Below are 10518 nucleotides of genomic sequence, written 5' to 3' on the forward strand. Positions count from 1 at the left end.
AGAACGGACTCAATAGGAGATATTAAGTCCAACAAGAGAGTTTTACTAAAAAAAAAGGCAATTGGAAAACATGGCGGAGAAAAGAAGAGAGAGTGGAAGTTTTTTCTCAAAGTGGGCCTCACTGATGAGCTCCCATTTCTACCTACATTTCGTAATTTTCGTTGCATTTGAAGCTCAATTAGTGGCATTTGGAAGCGGTTTTTTGACATTTTAATACTCTTTAGCCAATCCCAAGTGTTACTATATTTAATAAGGAATTTCAATGAGGATTTGAAGGTACTTAAGGGTCAAGAAAAGCATCAAAGGAAGGCAAAGAACAAGCATCAAAGAGACATTGAAGAAGCCTTTCAAGAAGTAAGCAAAGGAAGAATTGAAGGCGAAATTCCAGCAGAGAATTCGCACCGTGCAAAATTCTTAGCTAGGAATTCGCACCGTGCGAAAAATCTGGGGTTTCCGCAATTTTGATTACGGGCTTGCACCTAGCTTAAGGCCCATTAATCCTTCTTAACCTAGGACTATTTATAGGTGAATACCATTAGGGGATTCACCATCTTATGCATTATTGTTAATCAATTTGTAATTGGAAGAATGATCATCTTTTAAATGGGTTTTAGATCTAGCATGGAGAACTAATATCCTCTTCTTAATCCAACTCAAAGGTGTAATCTTTGGTTGTAAGACACTCTAATTTTTCCTTAATTATCATTATTGTTGTTAATCTCTTGTGTTTTATTTGTTGAATTTTGGAATCCTTATTTGATTTTAGTAATTAAGTGTGATTTCCTTGTTACTTAAGCAAATCAAGTTCCTTAATTTATTGTTGTTGGGTTTATTAAGTGTGATTTCCTTGTAATCTCATCTTGCAACAACTTGTTATTAGACTAATGAATGTGATTTCCTCTTGGTTTAATTGACAATTGAGAGATTAATTTGTGATTACTCATTAATTGTGTTTTCATTGTGAGTAATTGCACCTATTAGATTCCTATTGCTTCATCTTCTTGTTAACTACTCTATGTGTGTGATTTCCACTAGGGGAACTAATAACTTGGGTCAATTTCTAAGTTTGAATTCCTTGTTGTTGGCTTCTATTAAGGGAATTTGGAGATTTCATCTCACTAATAGGACAATAATATTAGTTAAAAGATTGATTGTGTCAAGGATCGACTAAAGTGTCTCACTTTATTGAGTTGAGTTAAGTCTTTCTCAATATTTGATAATTTTCCATCTTAAAATCGATTTGCTTGCTTACTTGCTACTCACTCTTGTTTGAATTTTGTTTTGCTTTTGTTATATTTGAAAACCAAACCACCCCTCTTTTATTTACATACTTGCTTGTTAATTAGTTACAATTGTTCTAATTGCATAGTTGGAAACCGAATACAAACCCCCCCTCCCCCCCTCTCTTGGGTACGATCCCCTTCTTACTACTTTACTTGTTTGATAATTAGTGTTAATTGGTATTAAGTGTGGCTTATAAATTGTTAATTTGACCGTCTTTTATAGAGACGTTTTAGGCGTGTCAAATTTTGGCGCCGTTGCAGGGAAAGGTGCCGGTTTTGCTAAGTATTTTTAATTGTGTTGTTAGAATAGTTGTGCCAAGTTACTTGCAATTGTGTTTGTAGTAGCTAAATCGTGTTTGGTAGGTTTACTTGTGTGAGCATTTTTTATCGTTTGTTTCTTGTATAGATTCTTTTATGGTTCATACTAGGAACTCTAGTAAACCCTTGCTCCCCTTCAACCCGGAAATTCAAAGGACTCTCGCTTGGCTAGGAGGAGGCATAAGAAGAGAACCTCCGGTTATTCAACAAATCGATCCCATAAACCAACAAGATCAAGAAGAAGATAAACACTCTTCTTCTTCCAACAACACCGTTTTAGTTATAGAAAACGAACTACAACCCATAAACACCATCATGGGAGACGCCGAGAACCGTGACCGTCTAAGGGCAAGGACTATCAAGGAGCTCACCGCTCGGACCTTACACAAGTTCCCTTGTGCATCTCTTTTCCGGCTCTAGCGGAGAATACTACTTTTGAGCTCAAATCCGGGCTCATCTATCAATTGCCACAATTCTATGGGACAAGTATGGAGGATCCCAACAAACACTTGAACAATTTCCATGTGGTGTGTTCTAGCATGAAACCCAATGGAGTCACCGATGAACAACTCCAATTGAGAGCTTTTCCCTTTTCACTAAAGGATGCGGCGAATGATTGGCTCTATTACCTTCCCACCGGAAGTATTACCACATGGAACCATATGAAGAAAGCCTTCTTGGAGAAATACTTCCTCACTAAACTCTCCTTACAACTCATGAAGGAGATAAGAAATGTGGAGCAAATGGATGGGGAAAACCTATACGAGTATTGGGAGCGATTCAAGAAATTACTTGCTAGTTGCCCATACCATGGTTACACCGATCATGATTTGCTCTTGAACTTTTGTGGTGGACTTCTTGAAGATGATGCTGGGATGATTAAGGCCACCACCCAAGGTGGAATTGAGAACATGTCGGTCCAAGAAGCAAATGATTTGATCGAAAGGTTAGTGGGAAGCTCTAGGAATTTTGGAAGAAGAATCAAGAAGGCAAGTGTAGCATCTTCTTCAAAGGAAAACTCCAACCACATGGAAGACAATGTGGATTTTCTTACCAACTTGGTTAAGGAACTCGCAAAAGGAAATGGAAGTACATCTCATGTGAAATTTTGTGGCCTTTGTAATGACCCAACCCATCCCACCGATGGGTGTCCATTTGTTGGCGGAAGAAGGAAATGAAGCGGTGAAGGCTCTTGGGTTTAGGAAATTTGACCCCTACTCCAATACTTATAATGAAGGGTGGAAAGCTCATCCTAATCTTGGGTGGGGTGGCAACCAAAACCAAAATCAAAATCAAATCAAAGAGGACCATCAAACTCTTTATTTCAAAAGCCACCTCAAAATCAAAATCAATCACAAAATTCTTTGGAAGACATGATGAAAACACTTGACATGAATCAAGTGGCAATGCAAAAAGACACCCAAGCTTTGCAAGCCAATACCAAAGAGTTTCAAACCGCCATGCTTCAACAAAATCGGCTCACCGACTCTAGGATTGGTAACCTTGAGACTCAAGTGGGTCAAATTCTAAACACTCTTACTAAACAACCTACTCAAGGAGGGAGTCTCCCTTCTCATACCATTCCTCCACCTACCATGGAACAAGCATAAGCGGTTTCCTTGAGGAATGGCAGGGAGTTGGTAGAGGCACCCAAGGCTCTTAAGAAATCAAAGCCCCTTCCGGTTGTTCAAGAGGTGGAGGATGTAGTTGAAGATGAAATTGAAGTGGTGGTGGAACATGAGAAAGCATCTACACCTGGGCAAGTGAGGATTAATGAACCACTCCCGGAATATGAGCCACAAGCTCCTTTTCCAAGTGCTTTAAATGACACAAGGGTAATGGATAAGAAGACTTCAAACCTTTACGATATCTTTCGTAAAGTGGAGCTAAACATCCCACTTATTGACCTTCTTAGTAGTGTGCCAAAACATGATAAGTTTTTGAAAGAATTGTGCACTACTAAGAGCGCCAATAAGGCTAAGAGTATGAAGAAAGTGAAGGCTAATGAATATGTATCGGTAATGTTTCAAAAACGTTTACCACAAAAATGCGGCGATCCGGGCATGTTCATTATTCCTTGCAAGATTGGTGAATTGGATTGTCAAAGAGTTATGCTTGATTTGGGAGCCTCGATCACTGTTTTACCTAGTTACCTTTACGAGTCTCTTAAGTTGGGGCCATTGAAGCCGACTCGCACGGTTATTTCATTGGCCGATAGATCCAACATCTACCCCAAAGGGATCATTGAGGATGTATTGGTTAAGGTGGGGGACATGATCTTCACCGCCGATTTCTATGTAATTGAAACGGAACCGGAAAAAGGCTCCACTCCTATCTTGTTGGGAAGACCTTTCATGAAAACTTCCAACACCAAGATAGATGTGTGTAGTGGATGCCTTACAATGGAATTTGAAGGTCAAAAGATTAAATATAACATTTATGAGGCAATGAAATACCCCACCGAGATTTCTTCTCTATGTTTTCTAGATATTTTTGAACCAATTATTCAAACCGTTTATGAATTGTGTAAAGGTGACACCTTAGATGTTGCTTTAACTAATGGAATGGTTGGAGAGGATATGGGGTATGTTTTGTCTTGTAATTTGCAGGAAACTATCCAAGATACAGAGGAAAATCCACCAATGGAGGAGTGGGAAGAAAACGAAGCAATACGAAGGACAGAGGAAAATTCGCACGGTGCGAAAAATCCACCCCCAAAATTCGCACCGTGCGAAAAAGCTACTGTCCATAATTTTTGCTTCGTTTCTTCAAGTTTGTTAGAGGAGCTACCAAAGGAGAAACTCGTTCCTTCTATTGTCAAGGCCCCTGTTGTTGAGATGAAGCCATTGTCTAACCAATTGAAGTATGCTTTTCTAGGAGACGAAGAAACTTTACCGGTGATTATTTCAAGCAAGCTTTCAAGTGAACAAGAAAAGGCTCTCATTCAAGTTCTAAAGCAACACAAGGAAGCAATTGGGTGGACAGTGGCCGACATCAAAGGCATTAGTCCCACTTTATGCATGCACCGAATTCTTTTGGAGAATGAAGCTAAACCCGTTCGCTAACCACTAAGGCGTTTGAACCCTCCAATGATGGAAGTCGTCAAGAAGGAGGTACTCAAACTCCTTCACTTAGGTATTGTAACACACCCACATACCAATGTACCTTACTAAGGACCACCCTAGCATGAGAGACTGTTACCATCTCGGTTTCTCGAGGCTAGTATATCAAAAGTAACCATTCCAAAACATTTATTAAAGTATATAAATTTAACGATTACATTGTCTCAAAACAAACTCAAAGAAAAGTACATGAACCTCAAAGCAACTGAAGTCAAAGACAGCTAAACTCGTAACAGCGGAAGCTAGACTCGAAGTGGTGACATCGCATCTCGTCCCCGTAGCTAAAGACAATCATCACTACATAATTAAAATAAGACAAAATACAACAATGTCAAAAGCAACTGTTCCACAATAATCTCCATCTCACCATCACATCTCATTACTGACTACACACTTAAGTGTGCAGCCCTGCCAGATTACTGTCGCGACAGATAATCCTCACCGCCAGTGGGGGACCGCAGCCTTGCCCACCTAAGCCCCGCTCATCACATGAGCGATAACCCATGTTCATTAATGTACACATCCCCTCTTGTGGCGGGTTCCACAAAGGGCGAATCAAGGGCATGAAGCCACTCCCACAAGTGACTCCACTCAGCCGAGGACTTACCTCGCAAACATCATCAATCCATCTCAACTCCAATACTCCAGAATACAATCAACAACAATAGTATTATATCGATTAAATCACAACATCACAATCATAAATCTTAAATCAATTGCGCAATCAACTGAGTAGGGAAACCCTACCTTTTCGCAATCCAAGCACACACAAGCAATCAATAGCAATTCTCCATGACACCGTCACCTACACATGAATTATCACATACCATCACTATAAACCATTCCCCCAAATTAACCCAAATTAGGATTTGCACAATTTTAATAATAATAATGATAAACTGATTAGGAATACTAGAGACCTACTAACACATACGACACGGACAACAAGATCCAAAAGCTCACAATCGATCACCCTTGGCTTAGGAAAAGATGAAGACGATTAGAGAAGTTTAGAGCGTCGTTAGGTTTTGTAAAATAATGATTTAGAACTGATTAGAAACTGCTCAACACGCTATTTATACTTCTCTAATCATTTTAATCAAACCGCAGAAATAATATCCGTTAGACCGGATATTCGGTCTTATATTGAGAATACTCGGTCAAGTATCCCTTACTCGGTCTAGTATTGGGAATACTCGGTCGAGTATTCCTGGGCAGTAGCTTGACCAGAAACACACAACGCATTACTCAGCCAAGTAAGCCCTATTCGGCCGAGCAACTGGGCTTAGAAAAACGTGGTATTACAGGTATGATCTATCCCCATCTCCGACAGTCAATGGGTTAGTCCAACCCAAGTTGCCAAAGAAGTCCGGGCTCACGGTAGTCGAATATCATGAAGGTTGTAGATACCCAGTATCTGCCGAGACTCCAACAAACACCCGATGATTATCGGACTATAACATGTTTTGGAATCGCGGCGTTTGATCGACAGTTTGTGTACAACTTTACGTCAGAAAACTTAAAACGATTTCGAAAATAAAACATTTCAAAACATTTCAAAAGTACCTGGAGTGTTTAATGCACGACGACGGGGTCGCAATGACACTAACTAGAGTCAAAACCAACACCGGACCAAAAACCGACTCAAAAATTCAAATCCCGACTCCAACAACGAGTCAAACCGAGTCAACCACCAAAAACAAATCATTCAAAGCCTTCTATACTAAGATTTCCCGGATTCATGAATGGTTAAGTACCAAACATGTGACTACAAATCCCAGGATAGAACAAATCATGATTGCATTTGTGTGAAAGTGACAGGACAACTTGAAGACCCGCGACGTGGCTCACGCCTCTTTGAGCAGCCCTAGTGGCCACGTCGCTCAAAGCTCACACAACCACTCATTCTCCTATAAATACCCCTCAAATGCCCCCATTTGAGAACTTACGCGAGTGTCCACCCCCTCTTTTCTCCCTTAAAATTCTCGACTCGACTTCTTAAGTAACAATCCGACGCGTATTTACGACCTACCGATCGTAAATACAAGCCTTACATATTGTTTGGTACTGTCATCGTGCATTAAATCACTTGACCGACCACTTCGACCACTACACCGTCACTAATCTTAATAAAACACTCTTTTTACTTACCAAAACGGTTTTAAACCGAGTCTTTTCCGACCAAACGAGTTGTTACACTTACGCCGGTTTCTCGCCATAACCAAACATGTAAGTATGAGGGTGTAAAAATCCTTCTTTTATCATGTCTTCATTTGTTTCATGACTATAACATGCTAAAACATGCATAACATGATCCAAAACATGGGATAAACGAGCCAAAACTCAGTTTTGGCCTGAGGCAGAAGCCCCTTATTGTGCACAAGGGCTTGCGCCTCAATGGGGTGCCCAGGTCAGAACTCAACCGTGTTTGTTTTCGTCTTTCCCCTTTAATCCATTTTCATATTTGTAATCGGTTTTTACCATTTCAAATATTTTCAAACCCTTTTTTATTTTATTTCATTTGTTTTAACCATAAAATATTTTTCACCCTTGGTTCCTCATACCATGACGGTTAAATCCGTGTTTCGGTGATAATATTTGGTTAATAACATTCAAAAGGTATTTTAAAGCCTTTTATTACATTTTTGGGAGGTATTTTAAAGCCTTTCATCATTTCTTTACATTTTCAAAACAAACATATTAGTCACCAACACAAAGTCATTCTTGGTTCTACATTCCATGCCGGATTTTAACCCGGGTACGATGATGAGTATCGACTAATTACATTCAAATGAACTTAAAACAATTAGTTCATAATTATTTTCAAAACTATTCATGTCAAGCTTGTCAAGTCGAACCCGACACCGAATATCATCAAAATAATGATGATTATTCGAGTCTCGTTCCTCAAATCAACAAATGCGGTCTAAACGACCCTTTCAAACCAAATCGGGTCAAATACCCATTGTTCAATACGGTTGATAAACGTTTTTCAAAAGGTCAGAACACGGTATACAACCGTTGGTTGACCCGCGCCTAAACAGGCCCCTTCTTTCTTATTTCCAAAACCAGGGGAGACCCCCTTGCACTGCCAACAGGCTTGCGCCTCATGTGGCCGCCTGGTGCAAGGTCTGTTCCCTTTCCAGCATCAGTCTAGGACGATTCCGACTCCGGTTAGCCCGGATATAGGACGGATAAGATGACCATTTGCTCATCCAAAATCATATTTACAAAATACTCTACTAAGACAAATTGATCTTGATGCGTGTCATTTATATGATGTTTTACATCTCATTTTACACGCATTTCAGAGCTCATTTATGTAGTTTATGCTACTATTCTCCCCATTTCCGTCTACTTTTGTGTTTTTGTACATTATTGCAGAAATGTGAAGAATCCTGCGGAAATCAAGCTAAATCCGTCCCCGAGTACCTTGCATTGCATTTGACGTGAAGTATTTACTCAAGAAATGAACTTGGTGCGCATATCGAGGCCCGAAAGACTAATTCACGAAGTTTTTGAAGCCAATTACCAGCTACTCCAGTCGATCGACTGACCTCCATGGTCGATCGACCAGAGCACGAAGATCAGAGGCCACTGTTCAGCACAGACCAGTCGATCGACTGCCTTGAATGGTCGATCGACCATCATACGAGCTGATGCGCAAATTAAAGGAATAGAACGAGAATTCCAAAGCCCATTGTATATTAGGTTTAGGAATAAGTGTTACGTTATATTCCTATATAACGTGACCTGATGTTTTCATAAGAGGGATATTGAGTTTTTTAGTTTATCATTAATAATTAGGGTTCTTAAGATTATTGTTCTTTCATTAATAAAGTTCTTTTTGCAATCGGTTTTGATCTCTCCTTTACAATTCCTTTACACGGTACTCTTCTGTTCCTATATTCAGTTTCATTGCTTTAATTCGCTGATAGTTTAGGATTGCTAGGTTAGATCTCCCGAAGCCAAATTATTGTTTTATGTTAATTGTTCATTTAATTAATTTAAGTATGAATTCGAATGTTTTAATTATTAAGTTTATTGCTGTCATTATTTCTAGTATGAGTAGCTAAATACCCTGTGCTAGGATGTAGGGAATCTGTAGAAGTAGGCGGCATTAGAATAGTAGACCGAAAATCGCGCCATGGTCGATCGACTGGCCACGTGAGTTTTACCTTCGTTTTAACTAATTTAATCGCTATGTTTGACGAATCGAGTGCACGCGACTAGTTGAATGTTTAGGAATTGACTGACCCAATAAAGATCGAAAGATAGGGAAGGGAAATAGCCTACCTAATTTAGACGACTAGATTAATGAGATCGAAAGATGAGTTAATTTAGCCTTTTTAGTCACTTTTCAGGACGAAAGTTAGTATTAGTGATATTAGGGACCTGTAGCGAGATCGAAAGATGCTACCTGTAAGAATGGACCGAGAGGACTTCTTATTTTCCCGTCTCACGTGTTTGTTTAAGACCTACCTAGTATACTGCCGCCGAAACTATAGTGAACCGACCATCTTAGCACCCTTTTTATTCTTGATTTCATCTGCTAGCTTAGTTTACTTTTCATTTATTGCTTTAGTTATAGAACAACTCAAATCAAATCCCCCTCGCACTGTTACTTTAAGACTTAAATAATACAACTATTAATTGCATCGCCTCCCTGTGGTTCGACCCTGACTGCCACTAGCTTGTGTTAGTAGTATTTAGGTTATAAATATTATTTTTGATACTAAACGACGGTATCAAATTTTGGCGCCGTTGCCGGGGAGGCAATTGTTTAAAATTTTTAGTTGTTTCTATTTTTAGTCTTTCTCTTTGTTTAAAGGGCATCTGTTCCTTAAATTATTCTCATATTCTTCTTGTAGTTTCTTCTTATGCGCAGGTCACAGGGTGGTGAATTACTACCGTTCAATCCTGAGATTGAGAGGACTTTGCGTGAGTTGAGACGATCATCTAGAGTATTGCCGACAGAGGAAGAGCTGAGTACTCTGTCTAGTTACTACGAGAACGAGCTTTTTGAGGAGGATCCACCTTCGTCACCTATTTCTACTTCTTCAGCTGAGACCGTCACATCTCCGGACATGGTGAAGAAGCGAGTATAGCTTAGATCACTACGAGCCGAAACAGTGAGAATCTCTATTAAGGATTCGCATTATCAGGGACGGATAGAAAATTCGAGCCGAAACCGTCCTATATCAACTTGGTTGAGAGAAACCAATTCGGGGGAGCTGCAAATGAAGATGCAGCCAAACATATGGAGACATTCATTGATTATTGCTGTTCCATACCCCCACCAACCGGTGTGACCCAGGACCAGGTGAAGGAAACTATGTTCATATTCTCTCTTCGTGATGCTGCAAGGGAGTGGTACCGAGACCTGGATCGAGCTGCTAACGGGATCACTGATTGGAAGTCGCTGGCCTTAGCATTTTACAAGAAATATTTCTCCGCCTCGAAGACCAATGCCATTAGAGCTCAGATCACAAGCTTTAAACAAAGTCCTGATGAGAATTTTCATGAGGCATGGGTCCATTTCAAGAAGCTGGTGCGAATTATTCCGCACCATGGGTTTGAGAAATTGAGCCTATGCAATCAATTTTATAATGGGCTTTATGATGATCAGAGGGCTATCCTGGATGCGACAGCTAATGGTAGATTCCAGGAGAATGTTGGAGAAACTAAGGGGTGGAAAATTATTGATGATTTGGCCACCCATAAAGCTGAGTATGGGAATTCCAGAGGAAATAAAAGGAAAAGTGCTGAATCCCCTTCTGTAGCTGCATTAGAGG

General features: G+C 39.9%; 2 non-coding genes across 2 annotated transcripts; both read right to left on the reverse strand.

The window, feature by feature from the left end:
- Window positions 1-2311: 2311 nt before the first annotated feature.
- Window positions 2312-2418, reverse strand: LOC141625534 (small nucleolar RNA R71). Its single transcript, XR_012535307.1, has one exon. It is a non-coding gene; the product is annotated as a small nucleolar RNA R71 (small nucleolar RNA).
- A 7775-nt stretch (window positions 2419-10193) lies between these two features.
- Window positions 10194-10300, reverse strand: LOC141625623 (small nucleolar RNA R71). Its single transcript, XR_012535392.1, has one exon. It is a non-coding gene; the product is annotated as a small nucleolar RNA R71 (small nucleolar RNA).
- Window positions 10301-10518: the final 218 nt, after the last annotated feature.

Source organism: Silene latifolia, chromosome X (genome assembly GCF_048544455.1).
Source record: "Silene latifolia isolate original U9 population chromosome X, ASM4854445v1, whole genome shotgun sequence".
NCBI classification, from domain to species: Eukaryota; Viridiplantae; Streptophyta; class Magnoliopsida; order Caryophyllales; family Caryophyllaceae; genus Silene; species Silene latifolia.